Genomic DNA, 19,744 nt, shown 5'->3' with positions numbered 1-19,744 from the left:
TCGCAGTTTTGTTGGAGATTGCATACTGACATTGGTTGCCCTTCTGATCCTCAGCACCGACTGCATTTTGCAATTCTAGTGGTTCTGATGACATATCCTCGTACACAGAAGGCGGCGTTTTCTCCCTCATTTCAGTATGTTTGAAAATGCATTATTCTGTCGCAGTTTTGTTGGAGCTTCCATACTCACATTGGCTGCACTTCTGATCCTCAGCCCCAACACCATTTTTCAATACTAGTGGTTCTGACGACCTATCGTCGTATTCAGATGGCGGCGTTTTCTCCCTTATTTCAGTACGTTTGCAAATGCATTATTCTGTCGCAGTTTTGTTGGAGATTGCATACTGTATTCTGTCGCAGTTTTGTTGGAGATTGCATACTGAAATTGGCTGCCCTTCTGATCCTCAGCCCCGACTCTGTTTTGCAATACGAATGGTTCTGACGACATATCCTCGTATACAGAAGGCGTTGTTTCTCCCTCATTCCAGTATGTTTGCAATTCCATTATTCTGTCGCCGTTTTGTTGGAGTTTGCATACTGACATATGGTGCCCTTCTGATCCTCAGCCCCGACTCTTTTTTGCAATACTAGTTGTTCTGACGACATATCCTCGTACACAGAAGGCGGCGTTTTCTCCCTCATTTTAGTATATTGTCACGTGGTGGTGACGTTGAATAACACAGTAGCAATACTGTGAACGACAAAACAAACTTTTATTGGGCGAACCTGTGCCCACAAAACAGGCTACACTTATAGCACAACGATAGCGGCGAACACGCTCGGTGATCGTCGAAAATCTGATCAGCGGGTCAAGCGCGTCGGCTTTTATAGACCAGTCATCGAATGTTCCAGACTAAACGTTGGGACCCGCATGCCTTCTACAAAGATCTACACCATTCGTGTCAAGTGATGAAATCAGATAACACAAGGTTCGGCGACAACAGACAGCGGATAGAAGCATCGATAACTTTCCAGAAACTTCGGATACATGCATGCGCGTCCCGCGCTGTGCGATAACATTTGTTAGGCGCCAAAACGTGTCGCCCGATAAAGATAAGTACACGTGTCAATACCCCCCTCTTAAAAAGCATCGACCCGATGCTTCAAACAAGCGAAAGTAATAAACAAAAGCACTCGTAGCAAAGAAAACAACAAAAATAAGGAAACAACAAAAATAAGGAAGTTCGTCAGCGTCCGTAAAAGGGTTTAAGGCGCACCACGTGGACCACTTCAGATCGTGCGCGGCGCCGCTGTGAATGCGAAATGCCGTCTGGCACGACCTCATAGTCCAGCGCACCAATACGTCGAACGACCTTGTAAGGTCCGAAATAGCGTCGGAGTAGTTTTTCACTGAGTCCTCGTCGGCGTATCGGGGTCCATACCCAAACGCGGTCGCCGGGCTGGTACTCGACGAAGCGTCGTCGGAGGTTGTAGTGTCGGCTGTCAGTCCTCTGCTGGTTCTTGATCCGCAGGTGGGCGAGCTGTCGGGCTTCTTCGGCGCGCTGGAGATAGCTAGCGACGTCAACATTCTCTTCGTCAGTTACGTGCGGCAGCATGGCGTCAAGCGTCGTCGTCGGGTTCCTGCCGTAAACCAGCTTAAACGGCGTGATCTGTGTTGTTTCTTGCACCGCCGTGTTGTACGCAAAGGTTACGTACGGCAGGATCGCGTCCCACGTCTTGTGTTCGACGTCGACGTACATTGCTAGCATGTCGGCGAGGGTCTTGTTCAGGCGCTCCGTGAGACCATTCGTCTGCGGATGGTAGGCAGTTGTCCTCCTGTGGCTTGTCTGGCTGTACTGCAGAATGGCTTGGGTGAGCTCTGCTGTAAAAGCCGTTCCTCTGTTGGTGATGAGGACTTCTGGGGCACCATGTCGCAGCAGGATGTTCTCGAAGAAAAATTTCGCCGCTTCGGCTGCGCTGCCTTTTGGTAGAGCTTTAGTTTCAGCAAAGCGGGTGAGATAGTCCGTCGCCACGACGATCCACTTATTCCCGGATGTTGATATCGGAAACGGCCCCAACAAATCCATCCCAATCTGCTGGAATGGTCGGCGAGGAGGTTCGATCGGCTGTAGTAATCCTGCTGGCCTTGTCGGTGGTGTCTTGCGTCGTTGACAGTCTCGGCATGTCTTGACGTAACGGGCGACGTCGGCGGTCAGACGCGGCCAGTAATACCTTTCCTGTATTCTCGACAGCGTCCGGGAGAATCCCAGGTGCCCAGCGGTTGGATCGTCGTGTAGGGCGTGCAGTATTTCTGGACGCAGCGCTGACGGTACAACAAGAAGGTAGCTGGCGCGGACTGGTGAGAAGTTCTTCTTCACGAGCAGGTTGTTTTGTAGCGTGAACGACGACAACCCGCGCTTAAATGCCCTAGGGACAACGTCGGTGTTTCCTTCCAAATACTCGACGAGGCCTTTTAGCTCCGGGTCTGCTCGTTGCTGTTTAGTGAAGTCTTCCGCGCTTATTATCCCAAGGAAGGCGTCGTCGTCCTCGTCGTCTTGCGGTGGGGGATCGATGGGGGCGCGCGATAAGCAGTCGGCGTCGGAGTGTTTTCTTCCGGACTTGTATATTACCGTGACGTCATATTCTTGTAGTCTGAGGCTCCACCGCGCCAACCGTCCTGAAGGGTCCTTTAAGTTAGCTAGCCAACACAATGCATGATGGTCACTCACGACTTTGAATGGCCTGCCATAGAGGTAAGGGTGGAATTTAGCTATAGCCCAAATGATGGCGAGGCATTCCTTTTCAGTCGTAGAATAGTTGCTTTCCGCTTTTGACAGCGACCGGCTAGCATACGATATCACCCTTTCAAGTCCTTCTTTCCTCTGGACTAGGACGGCACCGAGGCCTAGGCTACTGGCGTCAGTGTGGATTTCTGTATCGGCGTCCTCGTCGAAGTGTGCAAGTACCGGCGGCGACTGCATGCGTCGTTTGAGTTCTTGAAATGCCTTGGCCTGCGGCGTTTCCCACTTGAACGCGACATCACATTTGGTTAGATGTGTTAGCGGCTCCGCGATGCGTGAGAAGTCCTTGACAAAGCGCCTATAGTAGGCACACATGCCAAGGAATCTGCGCACTGCCTTCTTGTCGGTTGGCTGCGGGAACTTTGCGATGGCAGCTGTCTTCTGTGGGTCGGGGCGTACTCCTGATTTGCTGATCACGTGGCCTAGGAACAAAAGCTCATCGTAAGCGAAGCGGCACTTTTCCGGTTTCAGAGTGAGCCCTGATGACTTGATGGCTTCTAACACTGTCGCAAGCCGCCTAAGGTGATCGTCGAAATTTCCGGCGAAGACAACGACGTCATCCAGGTAAACAAGGCACGTCTGCCACTTCAGTCCGGCTAACACCGTGTCCATGACGCGCTGAAACGTTGCAGGCGCCGAGCACAGTCCGAATGGCATGACCTTGAACTCGTAGAGGCCGTCTGGCGTGATGAAGGCAGTCTTTTCGCGATCTCTCTCGTCGACTTCTATTTGCCAGTAGCCAGACTTGAGGTCCATCGACGAGAAGTATTTAGCGTTGCAGAGCCGATCCAATGCGTCGTCTATCCGTGGAAGGGGGTACACATCCTTCTTCGTGATCTTGTTCAGTCGACGATAATCGACGCAGAAGCGTAGGGTTCCGTCCTTTTTCTTTACCAGGACTACAGGAGAGGCCCACGGGCTTTTCGACGGCTGGATGATGTCGTCGCGCAGCATTTCGTCGACTTGTTGCCTAATAGCTTCACGTTCTCGCGTCGAAACTCGGTAAGGGCTCTGGCGGAGTGGTCGAGCGCTCTCTTCGGTTATTATGCGATGCTTTGCAACTGGTGTTTGTCGAATCCTCGATGACGTCGAAAAGCAGTCTTTGTATCGTCGGAGAAGACTTCTGATCTGTTGCTGCTTACTCATAGGAAGACTTGGATTCACGTCGAAGTCTGGTTCGGGGACAATGCTCATCGGGGTAGATGCGGCTGAATCCGAGAGGACAAAGGCATTGCTGGTTTCCACAATTTCCTCGATGTATGCGATTGTCGTGCCCTTGTTGATGTGCTTGAACTCTTGGCTGAAGTTGGTTAGCATAACTTCCACTTGCCCTCCGTGGAGTCGAGCGATCCCTCTTGCGACGCAAATTTCACGGTCGAGCAGTAGATGTTGGTCGCCCTCGATGACGCCTTCTACGTCAGCGGGTGTTTCAGTGCCGACGGTAATAATAATGCTGGCGCGCGGCGGGATGCTCACTTGATCTTCGAGCACACTCAAGGCGTGGTGACTACGACAGCTCTCCGGCGGTATCGCTTGATCTTGAGACAGCGTTATCGATTTCGACTTCAGGTCGATGACTGCGCCATGTTGATTCAGGAAGTCCATGCCGAGAATGACGTCTCGTGAACACTGTTGGAGGACAACGAAGGTGGCAGGGTAAGTCCGGTCATGAACGGTAATTCTTGCCGTGCAGATCCCAGTCGGCGTAATCAGGTGTCCTCCAGCGGTGCGAATTTGAGGGCCTTCCCATGCAGTCTTAACTTTCCTCAACTGGGCGGCGATGGGTCCACTCATGACGGAGTAATCGGCTCCTGTGTCTACTAAGGCGGTGACTGCGTGGCCGTCGAGAAGCACGTCGAGGTCGGTGGTTCTTTGTCTTGCGTTACAGTTAGGTCTCGGCGTCGGATCACGGCTGCGTCGTGTTGAACTGAAGCTGGAACGTCGTGTCGTCAAGTCGTCTTTCGTCGGTGCAGTCTTGGCTTCCTGACTTCGTCGGGACGGCGGCGTGTCGTCATTAGGTCGTCGAGATGGTTTCTTCGTCGTCTTCGTCGGCGGCGGAGGATCTTCGTCAGTTCGACGAACAGCAACCGCACCTCCATCGGTTGCTGCTTTTAGTTTTCCGGATATGGGCTCGCAGAGCGGCCCCGGGCTGGGCCGGTGTATGGTCGGCGCTGCGGCGACAGGTAGCGGCCTGGTGACGGCGAACGGGACGGCTGTCGAGGGCTCCACTGAGTAGCGGCGAGGTAATCGGCGATGTCACGTGGGCGCTCGCCAAGCTGTGGACGCGGCGCGTTGACGGCGAACCCTCTCAGTCCCAAGTCGCGGTAAGGGCATCGGCGGTACACATGGCCGGCTTCTCCGCAGTGATAGCAGAGCGGACGGTGGTCGGGGGCTCGCCAAATGTCCGTCTTCCTCGCGTAGGTGCGCTGGGCGACGGGTGGGCGTGCTGGCGGCGGCGGCGGCGGACGACAGAATTGCGTCGTTGCAGGGCCCTGGCGTGGTCGCGGAGGGGGACCCTGACGGCGTGCGACGGCGGCGTAGGTCATCGCTTCTGGCTGGGGCTGCGGTAATTGAGGTTGCACCTCAGGAACCCCAAGCGATCGCTGAACCTCATCTTTCACGATGTCAGCGATCGAAGCTACTTGAGGCTGCGACGAAGGCAGGACCTTGCGCAGTTCTTCGCGCACAATGGCCCTGATGGTCTCTTGAAGGTCGTCCGAACCCAGTCCTTGGATGGCATACTGCGGCGTGTGCCCCTGGCGGTTATATTGCCGGGTGCGCATCTCCAGAGTTTTCTCGATCGTCGATGCCTCTGCAGAAAACTCAGCCACAGTCTTTGGTGGGTTACGAATAAGTCCGGCGAAAAGGTCTTGCTTGACGCCGCGCATCAGGAAGCGAACTTTTTTCTCCTCCGACATTTCCGGGTCGGCGTGCCGGAAAAGACGGGCCATCTCCTCAGTGAAGATCGCGATCGTCTCGTTTGGCAGCTGCACTCTGGTTTCTAGTAGAGCTTGGGCTCGCTCTTTTCGCACGACGCTTGTAAACGTGTGCAAGAAGCCGCTTCGGAAAAGGTCCCACGTCGTTAAGGTGGCTTCCCGATTCTCGAACCACGTCCTGGCGGCGTCTTCCAATGCGAAATAGACATGCCGCAGCTTGTCGTCGCTGTCCCAACTGTTAAACTTAGCGATCCTCTCATACGTTTCGAGCCAGGTTTCCGGGTCCTCGAATGTTGATCCACGGAACGTCGGAGGTTCCCTGGGCTGCTGCAGCACGATGGGGGACGCTGGGGCTGCCATTGGGGTTGCCTTGTCCACAATCTTCTTGGTCTTCTCAGGTAGAAGTCCGTGCTCCGGGGGCAGCTGTTGAAGACGGCGGCTTGCTCGATGTTCCGGGACGGCGCTGGTGTCGTCTTTGCGGTCCGGGCTTGAATTACGGCTTGTCGGGGGCGTTCGGTACATGAACGCACAAGCACCTCCACCAGATGTCACGTGGTGGTGACGTTGAATAACACAGTAGCAATACTGTGAACGACAAAACAAACTTTTATTGGGCGAACCTGTGCCCACAAAACAGGCTACACTTATAGCACAACGATAGCGGCGAACACGCTCGGCGATCGTCGAAAATCTGATCAGCGGGTCAAGCGCGTCGGCTTTTATAGACCAGTCATCGAATGTTCCAGACTAAACGTTGGGACCCGCATGCCTTCTACAAAGATCTACACCATTCGTGTCAAGTGATGAAATCAGATAACACAAGGTTCGGCGACAACAGACAGCGGATAGAAGCATCGATAACTTTCCAGAAACTTCGGATACATGCATGCGCGTCCCGCGCTGTGCGATAACATTTGTTAGGCGCCAAAACGTGTCGCCCGATAAAGATAAGTACACGTGTCAATATTAGCAAATTCTATATTCTGTCGCAGTTTTGTTGGAGATTGCGTACTGACATTGGCTGCCCTTCTGATCCTGAGCCCCGAATTTCTTTGGCATTACTAGTGGTTCTGACGACATATCCTCGTATACAGAAGGCGGCGTTTTCTCCCTCATTTCAGTATGTTTGTAATTCCATTATTCTGTCTCCGTTTTGTTGGAGTTTGCAAACTGATATGGGCTGCCCTTCTGATCCTCAGCCCCGACTCTGTTTTGCAATACTAGTGGTTCTAACGACCCATCCTCGTATACAGAAGGCGGCGTTTTCTCCCTCATTTCAGTATGTTTGTAATTCGATTATTCTGTCGCAGTTTTGTTGGAGATTGACATGAAAACTGTTTACAGCGCAAACACATGCAACCACAAAGTATAAGGGACAGGACACAAGCGCTGACTGTCAACTAACTTTTATTAACGGAAGACGGGTGCCTTATATAAGGGGAAAGGCAGAAGTGAAGGGGGAAGGGAGTGATACAATCGGGGAAAATGACGATGCGCATCGATGAACGAACGTGCCAGCATTCAACGCATTCAGACGCGAAGAAACAAGAAAACGAAAAAAACGAAAAAAAGTATACAAACACTAACAAAAGGCGAGGGATACTAAGATACAATAAAATCAGTAAGCAGCCGCTTCCAAAAAATTAAGCTCTGCCGCAAAAAGCGATACAGAAGGGGTGCTTACGCACTTGCTGCCATATTTGTGTATGTAGAACGCTTCCAAACTGACGCGCGCCGTCGCGTCGGCACTTTTGCCGAGAATCTTTGTCTCTCCCAAACGAGCCTCGCATCCTGTGCATCCAATTACATGCGCGACCAAATGTGCGTACTTGTCCTTTAAGTTGCTTAAATTTCGGGCATGTTCCCCCAAGCGTTCATTAATGCAGCGGCCGGTTTGGCCGACGTAAGCCTTTCCACACTTCAAGGGAATGGCGTAGACCACTCCTGTGGCACACTTGATGAACGGCTTCTCATGTTTTAGCTGGCAACCTCTTTTTTTAGAGTTGCAGATGCGTGGGCACAACTGTGCCAGCTTGTTGGGTGCCGAAAAAACAACGGAAACACCATGCCTGTTGGCTACCTTCTTAAGACTGTGCGAAGTCTTGTGCAGGTACGGCACAACCAAAGGCTTGTCGGTCTTCCGACGGTCATCTTTTACTCGTGTTCCCAGTTTTAGCTTCTGGAAGAGGGTCTCAGCCACCGCAATCAAAACCGAATGGGGCAACCCCGCCGCCACAAGTCGGCTGGCCTGATTCTCAAAACTTGTCTGCATCATGTGCGGGCACGACTTCTGAAGAGACGATTCCAAACAGTGCGACGCTATAGCTCTTTTTACAGTTTTGGAATGCGCTGAATCATATGGCAGCAAGTCCTTTTTTGCGCGAGGGAAGTAGCCCCAGCAAACGTGCTCTTCATCAAAGGTTAGTCTCAGGTCTAAAAACTGTAAGGCGTTTGCGTCAGGTAGTTCGTGGGTAAAATTTAGCCCAAGTGCATGCTTGTGAAATGCGTTTAAAACTTCACCTACTGTAGAGAGGTAGGTGAAGGCTGTCTGCTTTTTTAAAAGCACTAAAAAGTCATCTACGTATCTAAAAACCTTTAAAACGAACCCCCCCAAAAAAGACCTATCTAAAAATCTATCTACCTTTGCTAAAAAAATATCGCAAAGAATTGGAGCCACGCAGGACCCAATGCAGATACCGTTGCGCTGCAAAAAAAGGCAGGTTGTCAAAACAATAAAAGTAGATTTGAGGTAAAACTGCAATAACGATATAAAATTATCTACTGACAAGCCTGTTGAATTCCGGAATGACACTTCGCCGTTTGCTTCTACGCATTCTCTAACAGCCAACAAAAGCTGATCTTGAGGCACAGAATAAAACAAGTCCTGTACATCTACGGAAAAACCAAAGCCAATGTTGTCTGTGCTCTCAAGAAACAGCGCGACATCCGTAGATTTCTTTGTTAAGAACGGATCATCCAAAGCAAGCGTTTTGAGATGCTTTTGCAGAAACCGACTAACGTTAATTTGCCACGAACCTTCTTCACTAACGATAGTCCGGAATGGAATATCTGGTTTGTGGGTCTTGGCTGTAAAAAATGCGTTTAGGCTACTACCTCTGCTATTAGCAATATCCCTCGCAAGTTTGTCAAGATTTAATTCCCTGCAGAAGTTAATAAACTTGGTCTTGACCCTAACGGCACTCTTCTTAATGGGCTCAAAATTCTTATTGATTGCCACTTGCGCTTTTTCATTGAACATTCCCTTTGGTAGAACAACAAACCCTGTTTCTTTGTCTGCTTGAACAAGCATAAGGTTCTTTCTTTTAAACAAAAAAACCACAATGATTCAGCGCATTCCAAAACTGTAAAAAGAGCTATAGCGTCGCACTGTTTGGAATCGTCTCTTCAGAAGTCGTGCCCGCACATGATGCAGACAAGTTTTGAGAATCAGGCCAGCCGACTTGTGGCGGCGGGGTTCCCCCATTCGGTTTTGATTGCGGTGGCTGAGACCCTCTTCCAGAAGCTAAAACTGGGAACACGAGTAAAAGATGACCGTCGGAAGACCGACAAGCCTTTGGTTGTGCCGTACCTGCACAAGACTTCGCACAGTCTTAAGAAGGTAGCCAACAGGCATGGTGTTTCCGTTGTTTTTTCGGCACCCAACAAGCTGGCACAGTTGTGCCCACGCATCTGCAACTCTAAAAAAAGAGGTTGCCAGCTAAAACATGAGAAGCCGTTCATCAAGTGTGCCACAGGAGTGGTCTACGCCATTCCCTTGAAGTGTGGAAAGGCTTACGTCGGCCAAACCGGCCGCTGCATTAATGAACGCTTGGGGGAACATGCCCGAAATTTAAGCAACTTAAAGGACAAGTACGCACATTTGGTCGCGCATGTAATTGGATGCACAGGATGCGAGGCTCGTTTGGGAGAGACAAAGATTCTCGGCAAAAGTGCCGACGCGACGGCGCGCGTCAGTTTGGAAGCGTTCTACATACACAAATATGGCAGCAAGTGCGTAAGCACCCCTTCTGTATCGCTTTTTGCGGCAGAGCTTAATTTTTTGGAAGCGGCTGCTTACTGATTTCATTGTATCTTAGTATCCCTCGCCTTTTGTTAGTGTTTGTATACTTTTTTTCGTTTTTTTCGTTTTCTTGTTTCTTCGCGTCTGAATGCGTTGAATGCTGGCACGTTCGTTCATCGATGCGCATCGTCATTTTCCCCGATTGTATCACTCCCTTCCCCCTTCACTTCTGCCTTTCCCCTTATATAAGGCACCCGTCTTCCGTTAATAAAAGTTAGTTGACAGTCAGCGCTTGTGTCCTGTCCCTTATACTTTGTGGTTGCATGTGTTTGCGCTGTAAACAGTTTTCATGTCAAGTATGCACCAACTCGCCCAGAAAGAAGTTTTAATGTTGTTGGAGATTGCATACGGACATTCGCTGCCCTTCTGATCCTCAGACCCGACTCTGTTTTGCAATACTAGTGGTTCTGACGACATATCTTCGTATGCACAAGGCGGCGTTTTCACCCTCATTTCAGTATGTTTGCAATTGCATTATTGTGTCGCCATTTTGTTGGAGTTTGCAGACCGACATTGGCTGCCCTTCTGATTCCCAGGCCCGACTCTGTTTTGCAATACTAGTGGTTCTGGAGACATATCCTCACTTACAGAATGCGACGTTTTCTCCCTCATTTCAGTATGTTTCGAAATGCATTATTCTGTCGCAGTTTTGTTGGAGATTGCATACTGAAATTGGCTGCCCTTCTGATCCTCAGCCCCGACTCTGTTTTGCAATACGAATGGTTCTGACGACATATCCTCGTATACAGAAGGCGGCGTTTTCTGCCTCATTTCAGTATGTTTGCAATTGCATTATTCTGTCGCAGTTTTGTTGGAGATTGCATACGGACATTGGCTGCCCTTCTGATCCTCAGACGCGACTCTGTTTTGCAATACTAGTGGTTCTGACGACATATCTTCGTATGCACAAGGCGGCGTTTTCACCCTCATTTCAGTATGTTTGCAATTGCATTATTGTGTCGCCAGTTTGTTGGAGTTTGCATACTGACATTGGCTGCCCTTCTGATTCCCAGGCCCGACTCTGTTTTGCAATACTAGTGGTTCTGGAGACATATCCTCACTTACAGAAGGCGACGTTTTCTCCCTCATTTCAGTATGTTTGGAAATGCATTATTCTGTCACAGTTTTGTTGGAGATTGCATACTGACATCGGTTGCCCTTCTGATCCTCAGCACCGACTGCATTTTGCAATTCTAGTGGTTCTGATGGCATATCCTCGTACACAGAAGGCGGCGTTTTCTCCCTCATTTCAGTATGTTTGAAAATGCATTATTCTGTCGCAGTTTTGTTGGAGCTTGCATACTCACATTGGCTGCACTTCTGATCCTCAGCCCCAAGAACATTTTCCAATACTAGTGGTTCTGACGACCTATCCTCGTATTCAGATGGCGGCGTTTTCTCCCTCATTTCAGTACGTTTGCAAATGCCTTATTCTGTCGCAGTTTTGTTGGAGTTTGCATACTGACATTGGCTGCTCTTCTGATCCTCAGCGCCGACCCTATTTTGCAATACTAGTGGTTCTGACGACATATCCCCGTACACAGAAGGCGGCGTTTTCTCCCTCATTTTAGTATGCTAGGAAATGCTATATTGTATCGCAGTTTTGTTGGAGATTGCATACTGACATTGGCTGCCCTTCTGATCCTGAGCCCCGAATCTCTTTGGCAATACTAGTGGATCTGACGACATATCCTCGTATACAGAAGGCGGCGTTTTCTCCCTCATTTCAGTATATTAGCAAATGCATTATTCTGTCGCAGTTTTGTTGGAGATTGCATACGGACATTGGCTGCCCTTCTGATCCTCAGACCCCACTATGTTTTGCAATACTAGTGGTTCTGACGACATATCTTCGTATGCACAAGGCGGCGTTTTCACCCTCATTTCAGTATGTTTGCAATTGCATTATTGTGTCGCCGTTTTGTTGGAGTTTGCATACTGACATTGGCTGCCTTTCTGATCCCAAGGCCCGACTCTTTTTTGCAATACGGGTGGTTCTGGAGACATATCCTCACTTACAGAAGGCGACGTTTTCTCCCTCATTTCAGTATGTTTGGAAATGCATTATTCTGTCGCAGTTTTGTTGGAGATTGCATACTGACATTGGTTGACCTTCTGATCCTCAGCGCCGACTGTATTTTGCAATTCTAGTGGTTCTGATGACATATCCTCGTACACAGAAGGCGGCGTTTTCGCCCTCATTTCAGTATATTTGAAAATGCATTATTCTGTCGCAGTTTTGTTGGAGTTTGCATACTCACATTGGCTGCACTTCTGATCCTCAGCCCCAACATTTTCCAATAGTAGTGGTTCTGACGACCTATCCTCGTATTCAGATGGCGGCGTTTTCTCCCTCATTTCAGTATGTTTGCAATTGCATTACTCTGTCGCCGTTTTGTAGGAGTTTGCATACTGACATTGGCTGCTCTTTTGATCCTCAGCGCCGACCCTATTTTGCAATACTAGTGGTTCTGACGACATATCCTCGTACACAGAAGGCGGCGTTTTCTCCCTCATTTTAGTATGCTAGGAAATGCTATATTGTATCGCAGTTTTGTTGGAGATTGCATACTGACATTGGCTGCCCTTCTGATCCTGAGCCCCGAATCTCTTTGGCAATACTAGTGGATCTGACGACATATTCTCGTATACAGAAGGCGGCGTTTTCTCCCTCATTTCAGTATGTTTGTAATTCCATTATTCTGTCACCGTTTTGTTGAAGTTTGCATACTGACATTGGCTGCCCTTCTGATCCTCAGCCCCGACTCTGTTTTGCAATACCAGTGGTTCTAACGACCCATCCTCGTATACAGAAGGCGGCGTTTTCTCCCTCATTTCAGTATGTTAGCAAATGCATTATTGTGTCGCAGTTTTGTTGGAGATTGCATACTGACATTGGCTGCCCTTCTGATCCTCAGACCCGACTATGTTTTGCAATACTAGTGGTTCTGACGACATATCTTCGTATGCACAAGGCGGCGTTTTCACCCTCATTTCAGTATGTTTGCAATTGCATTATTGTGTCGCCGTTTTGTTGGAGTTTGCATACTGACATTGGCTGCCCTTCTGATCCCCAGGCCCGACTCTTTTTTGCAATACGGGTGGTTCTGACGACATATCCTCGTATACAGAAGGCGGCGTTTTCTCCCTCATTTCAATATGTTTGGAAATGCATTATTCTGTCGCAGTTTTGTTGGAGATTGCATACTGACATTGGTTGACCTTCTGATCCTCAGCGCCGACTGTATTTTGCAATTCTAGTGGTTCTGATGACATATCCTCGTACACAGAAGGCGGCGTTTTCGCCCTCATTTCAGTATGTTTGAAAATGCATTATTCTGTCGCAGTTTTGTTGGAGTTTGCATACTCACATTGGCTGCACTTCTGATCCTCAGCCCCAACATTTTCCAATAGTAGTGGTTCTGACGACCTATCCTCGTATTCAGATGGCGGCGTTTTTTCCCTCATTTCAGTATGTTTGCAAATGCATTATTCTGTCGCAGTTTTGTTGGAGATTGCATACTGAAATTGGCTGCCCTTCTGATCCTCAGCGCCGACTCTGTTTTGCAATACTAGTGGTTCTGACGACATATCCTCGTATACAGAAGGCGGCGTTTTCTCCCTCATTCCAGTATGTTTGCAATTCCATTATTCTGTCGCCGTTTTGTTGGAGTTTGCATACTGATATTGGCTGCCCTTCTGATCGTTAGGCCCGAATATATTATGCTATAGTAGTGGTTCTGACGACATATCCTCGTACACAGAAGGTGGCGTTTTCTCCCTCATTTTAGTATGTTAGCAAATGCTATATTGTGTCGCAGTTTTGTTGGAGATTGCATACTGACATTGGCTGCCCTTCTGATGCTGTGCCCCGAGTCTCTTTGGAAATACTAGTGGTTCTGACGACATATCCTCGTATACAGAAGGCGCCGTTGTCTCCTTCATTTCAGTATTTTGTAAATGCATTATTCTGTCGCAGTTTTGTTGGATATTGAATACTGACACTGGTTGCCCTTCTCATCCTCAGCCCCTACTCTATTTTTCAATACTAGTGGTTCTAATGACACATCCTCGTATACAGATGGCGGCGTTTTCTCCCTCATTTCAGTATGTTGGCAAATGCATTATTCCGTCGCAGTTTTGTTGGAGATTGCATACTGACATTGGCTGCCCTTCTGATCCTGAGCCCCGACTCTCTTTGGCAATACTAGTGGTTCTGACAACATATCCTCGTATTCAGAAGGCGGTGTATTGTCCTTCATTTCAGTATGTTTGCAAATGCATTATTCTGTCGCAGATTTGCTGGAGACTGCATACTGATATTGGCTGCCCTTCTGATCCTTAGGCCCGAATATATTATGCTATAGTAGTGGTTCTGACGACATATCCTCGTACACAGAAGGTGGCGTTTTCTCCCTCATTTTAGTATGTTAGCAAATGCTATATTGTGTCGCAGTTTTGTTGGAGATTGCATACTGACATTGGCTGCCCTTCTGATGCTGTGCCCCGAGTCTCTTTGGAAATACTAGTGGTTCTGACGACATATCCTCGTATACAGAAGGCGGCGTTTTCTCCCTCATTTCAGTATGTTTGTAATTCCATTATTCTGTCACCTTTTTTGGAGTTTGCCTACTGACATTGGCTGCCCTTCTGATCCTCAGCCCCGACTCTGTTTTGCTATACTAGTGGTTCTAATGACACAACCTCGTATACAGAAGGCGGCGTTTTCTCCCTCATTTTAGTATGTTAGCAAATATATTATTCCGTCGCAGTTTCGTTGGAGATTGCATGCTGATATTGGCTGCCCTTCTGATCCTCAGCCCCGACTCTGGTTTGCAATACTAGTGGTTCTGACGAGATATCCTCGTATTCAGAAGGCGGCGTTTTGTCCTTCAATTCAGTATGTTTGTAAATGCGTTATTCTAGAGCAGTTTTGTTGGAGATTGCATACTGATATTGGCTGCCCTTCTGATCCTCAGCCCCAACTCTGTTTTGCAATACTAGTGGCTCTGACGACATATCCTCGTATACAGAAGGCGGCCTTTTCTCCCTCATTCCAGTATGTTTGCAATTCCATTATTCTGTCGCCGTTTTGTTGCAGTTTGCATACTGACATTGGCTGCCCTCCTGATTCACAGCGCCGACTCTATTTTGAAATACAAGTGGTTCTAATGACTCATCCTCGTATAGAGAAGGCGGCGTTTTATCCCTCATTTCTGCATGTTTGCAAATGCATTATTCTATCGCAGTTTTGTTGGAGATTGCATACTGTATTCTGTCGCAGTTTTGTTGGAGATTGCATACTGAAATAGGCTGCCCTTCTGATCTTCAGCCCCAACTTTGTTTTGCAATACTAGTGGTTCTGATGACATATCCTCGTATACAGAAGGCGTTGTTTCTCCCTCATTCCAGTATGTTTGCAATTCCATTATTCTGTCGCCGTTTTGTTGGAGTTTGCATCCTGACATATGCTGCCCTTCTGATCCTCAGCCCCGACCCTATTTTGCAATACTAGTGGTTCTGACGACATATCCTCGTACACAGAAGGCGGCGTTTTCTCCCTCATTTTAGTACGTTAGCAAATGCTATATTCTGTCGCAGTTTTGTTGGAGATTGCATACTGACATTGGCTGCCCTTCTGATCCTCAGCCCCGACTCTGTTTTGCAATACTAGTGGTTCTAACGACCCATCCTCGTATACAGAAGGCGGCGTTTTCTCCCTCATTTCAGTATGTTAGCAAATGAATTATTCTGTCGCAGTTATTTGGAGATTGCATACTGACATTGGCTGCCCTTCTGATCCTCAGCCCTGACTCTATTTTGCAATACAAATGGTTCTGGTGACATATCCTCGTATACAGAAGGCGGCGTTTTTTCCCTGATTCCAGTATGTTTGAAAATGCATTATTCTGTCGCAGTATTGTTGGAGTTTGCGTACTCACATTGGCTGCACTTCTGATCCTCAGCCCCGACAACATTTTCCAATACTAGTGGTTCGGACGACCTATCCTCGTATTCAGATGGCGGCGTTTTCTCCCTCATTTCAATATGTTTGCAATCGCATTATTCTTTTGCCGTTTTGTTGGAGTTTGCATACTGACATTGGCTGCCCTTCTGATCCTCAGCCCCGACTCTATTTCGCAATAGTAGTGGTTCTAATGACTCATGCTCGTATACAGAAGGCGGCGTTCTCTCCCCCATTTCAGTATGTTTGCAAATCCATTATTCTGTCGCAGTTTTGTAGGAGATTGCATACTGTATTCTGTCGCAGTTTTGCTAGAGATTGCATACTGACACTGGTTGCCCTTCTCATCCTCAGCCCCTACTCTATATTGCAATACTAGTGGTTCTAATGACACATCCTCGTATACAGAAGGCGGCGTTTTCTCCCTCATTTCAGTATGTTAGCAAATGCCTTATTCTGTCGCAGTTTTGTTGGAGATTGCATTCTGACATTCCTTGCCCTTGTGATCCGCAGCCCCGACTGTATTTTGCAATACTAGTGGTTCTGATGACATATCCTCGTATACAGGAGGCGGCGTTTTCTCCCTCATTTCAGAATCTTTGCAAATGTATTATTCCGTCGCCGTTTTGTTGGAGTTTGCATACTGACATTAGCTGCCCTTCTCATCCTCAGCCCTGACTCTATTTTGCAATACAAATGGTTCTGGTGACATATCCTCGTATACAGAAGGCGGCGTTTTTTCCCTCATTCCAGTATGTTTGAAAATGCATTATTCTGTCGCAGTTTTGTTGGTTTTTCGTACTCACATTGGCTGCACTTCTGATCCTCAGCCCCGACAACATTTTCCAATACTAGTGGTTCGGACGACCTATCCTCGTATTCAGATGGCGGCGTTTTCTCCCTCATTTCAATATGTTTGCAATTGCATTATTCTTTTGCCGTTTTGTTGGAGTTTGCGTACTGACATTGGCTGCCCTTCTGATCCTCAGCCCCGACTCTGTTTTGCAATACTAGTGGTTCTGACGACATATCCTCGTATACAGAAGGCGGCGTTTTCTCCCTCATTTCAGTATGTTTCCAAATGCATTATTCTGTCGCAGTTTTGTTTGAGAGTGCATACTGTATTCTGTCGCAGTTTTGTTGGAGATTGCACACTGACATTGTCTGTCTTTCAGATCCTCAGCCCCAACTCTGTTTTGTAATACTGGTGGTTCTGACGACATATCCTCGTATAGAGAAGACGACGTTTCCTCCCTCATTTCAGAATGTTTGCAAATGTATTATTCCGTCGCCGTTTTGTTGGAGTTTGCATACTTACATTAGCTGCCCTTCTCATCCTCAGCCCCGACTCTGTTTTGCAATACTAGTGGTTCTGACGACATATCCTCGTATACAGAAGGCGGCGTTTTCTCCCTCATTTTGAGTATGTTTCCAAATGCATTATTCTGTCGCAGTTTTGTTTGAGTGCATACTGTATTCTGTCGCTGTTTTGTTGGAGATTGCACACTGACATTGGCTGCCTTTCAGATCCTCAGCCCCAACTCTGTTTTGTATTACTGGTGGTTCTGACGACATATCCTCGTATACAGAAGACGACGTTTCCTCCCTCATTTCAGTATGTTTGCAATTCGGTTATTCTGTCACCGTTTTTTTGGAGTTTGCATACTGACATTGGCTGCCCTTCTGGTCCTCAGCCCCGACTCTGTTTTGCAATACCAGTGGTTCTGACGACATATCCTCGTATACAGAAGGCGGCATTTTCTCACTCATTTCACTATGTTTGCAAATGCACTATTCTGCCGCAGTTTTGTTGGAGTTTGCATACTGACATTGGCTGCCCTTCTGATCCTCAGGCCCGACTCTATTTCGCAATAGTAGTGGTTCTAATGACTCATGCTCGTATACAGAAGGCGGCGTTCTCTCCCCCATTTCAGTATGTTTGCAAATCCATTATTCTGTCGCAGTTTTGTAGGAGATTGCATACTGTATTCTGTCGCAGTTTTGCTAGAGATTGCATACTGACACTGGTTGCCCTTCTCATCCTCAGCCCCTACTCTATATTGCAATACTAGTGGTTCTAATGACGCATCCTCGTATACAGAAGGCGGCGTTTTCTCCCTCATTTCAGTATGTTAGCAAATGCCTTATTCTGTCGCAGTTTTGTTGGAGATTGCATTCTGACATTCCTTGCCCTTGTGATCCGCAGCCCCGACTGTATTTTGCAATACTAGTGGTTCTGATGACATATCCTCGTATACAGGAGGCGGCGTTTTCTCCCTCATTTCAGAATCTTTGCAAATGTATTATTCCGTCGCCGTTTTGTTGGAGTTTGCATACTGACATTAGCTGCCCTTCTCATCCTCAGCCCTGACTCTATTTTGCAATACAAATGGTTCTGGTGACATATCCTCGTATACAGAAGGCGGCGTTTTTTCCCTCATTCCAGTATGTTTGAAAATGCATTATTCTGTCGCAGTTTTGTTGGAGTTTGCGTACTCACATTGGCTGCACTTCTGATCCTCAGCCCCGACAACATTTTCCAATACTAGTGGTTCGGACGACCTATCCTCGTATTCAGATGGCGGCGTTTTCTCCCTCATTTCAATATGTTTGCAATTGCATTATTCTTTTGCCGTTTTGTTGGAGTTTGCATACTGACATTGGCTGCCCTTCTGATCCTCAGCCCCGACTCTGTTTTGCAATACTAGTGGTTCTGACGACATATCCTCGTATACAGAAGGCGGCGTTTTCTCCCTCATTTCAGTATGTTTCCAAATGCATTATTCTGTCGCAGTTTTGTTTGAGAGTGCATACTGTATTCTGTCGCAGTTTTGTTGGAGATTGCACACTGACATTGTCTGTCTTTCAGATCCTCAGCCCCAACTCTGTTTTGTAATACTGGTGGTTCTGACGACATATCCTCGTATAGAGAAGACGACGTTTCCTCCCTCATTTCAGAATGTTTGCAAATGTATTATTCCGTCGCCGTTTTGTTGGAGTTTGCATACTGACATTAGCTGCCCTTCTCATCCTCAGCCCCGACTCTGTTTTGCAATACTAGTGGTTCTGACGACATATCCTCGTATACAGAAGGCGGCGTTTTCTCCCTCATTTTGAGTATGTTTCCAAATGCATTATTCTGTCGCAGTTTTGTTTGAGTGCATACTGTATTCTGTCGCTGTTTTGTTGGAGATTGCACACTGACATTGGCTGCCTTTCAGATCCTCAGCCCCAACTCTGTTTTGTATTACTGGTGGTTCTGACGACATATCCTCGTATACAGAAGACGACGTTTCCTCCCTCATTTCAGTATGTTTGCAATTCGGTTATTCTGTCACCGTTTTTTTGGAGTTTGCATACTGACATTGGCTGCCCTTCTGGTCCTCAGCCCCGACTCTGTTTTGCAATACCAGTGGTTCTGACGACATATCCTCGTATACAGAAGGCGGCATTTTCTCACTCATTTCACTATGTTTGCAAATGCACTATTCTGCCGCAGTTTTGTTGGAGTTTGCATACTGACATTGGCTGCCCTTCTGATCCTCAGGCCCGACTCTATTTCGCAATAGTAGTGGTTCTAATGACTCATGCTCGTATACAGAAGGCGGCGTTCTCTCCCCCATTTCAGTATGTTTGCAAATCCATTATTCTGTCGCAGTTTTGTAGGAGATTGCATACTGTATTCTGTCGCAGTTTTGCTAGAGATTGCATACTGACACTGGTTGCCCTTCTCATCCTCAGCCCCTACTCTATATTGCAATACTAGTGGTTCTAATGACACATCCTCGTATATAGAAGGCGGCGTTTTCTCCCTCATTCAGTATGTTAGCAAATGCCTTATTCTGTCGCAGTTTTGTTGGAGATTGCATTCTGACATTCCTTGCCCTTGTGATCCGCAGCCCCGACTGTATTTTGCAATACTAGTGGTTCTGATGACATATCCTCGTATACAGGAGGCGGCGTTTTCTCCCTCATTTCAGAATCTTTGCAAATGTATTATTCCGTCGCCGTTTTGTTGGAGT

Source organism: Dermacentor andersoni, chromosome 1 (assembly GCF_023375885.2).
Source record: "Dermacentor andersoni chromosome 1, qqDerAnde1_hic_scaffold, whole genome shotgun sequence".
Lineage (NCBI taxonomy): Eukaryota > Metazoa > Arthropoda > Arachnida > Ixodida > Ixodidae > Dermacentor > Dermacentor andersoni.
Note: the sequence above shows the minus strand (reverse complement) of the source record.